Raw genomic sequence first — 1,026 nt, 5'->3', positions numbered from 1 at the left:
GGCTGGCCGGGGTGACCTGGCCACAATAACTACACCCTGGGGAGCACATTTGCTGAGGAAGAGCCATCTTGACGAAGAAATGTCGGTCAGCCCCGATGGCGAAACCTTATGGTGGTGCAAATATTCCCATCTTTCAAAAACGCCAATCACAATACAGGGTGTTTAATCCTATATGTACACAGGAAGCTGAAGAATCGAATATGTTCGAAATTTGATTATTACAGTTGTTCTGCTCTGAACATTTTGAGTGCATACAGGGTGTTTCCTTTTCAGAATTTATGAACAGAATGAAAAATATCCTAGATATAACACCTTTTCTGAAACATTAGCAAACAAATCCGATCTGAAGCAAAACAAAACGCCGTGGCAATTCTTACATCAAGAAATGACAAGGGGCTATATTTAATGGATTTGTGATCAGGCTAATAGTGTCTGATAATATGTTAATTGCCACACTTATTAACAGTCATGTACACTACCATTCTGTATTGACAACTAACCTATAGCCTAATCTGGACGAAAGCCCAGAGTTATAAATTTTCCTTGAACGTTGTAATTTTTATACGAACAGCCAAAGCTCGACAAGAAATAATCAGCCTTATTATCATTAAAACGTTGGCACCAGTTTCACAAGACTTGCAGAATCATGCTAATTGAGTGTTCAGCGTGACACTGTGACAAAACTTTCAAGAATACAGAAATTGAACGTTAGGTTATTTTATTACGTAACCGCGGACATCTGTAAGTCGTTACCTACTACACTCTTAGCAAAACAACATTCATTGTTCACTGCTGGGTAGGGATATTCTTGGGAATAACTGGAAACACATACGTATACTATCGTAGGAAAAAATGTGTGGGAACATGTAATTTTGCGTGCAATAGTCTTTCACATCTCACGGACTTTGTTAAAACGTGGAATGAATTTGGTGCGCTGTGAGAAAGCCCTAAAAATCAACAAGAAACTAGCCCTGATCGCATTTCCATACAAACAGTTTCTTGGGGCCATGATAGACGATGAGCGTT

This window comes from Liolophura sinensis, chromosome 10 (assembly GCF_032854445.1).
Source record: "Liolophura sinensis isolate JHLJ2023 chromosome 10, CUHK_Ljap_v2, whole genome shotgun sequence".
Taxonomy (NCBI): Eukaryota; Metazoa; Mollusca; class Polyplacophora; order Chitonida; family Chitonidae; genus Liolophura; species Liolophura sinensis.
The sequence above is the reverse complement of the archived record's forward strand: the minus strand, read 5'-3'. Positions refer to the sequence as shown.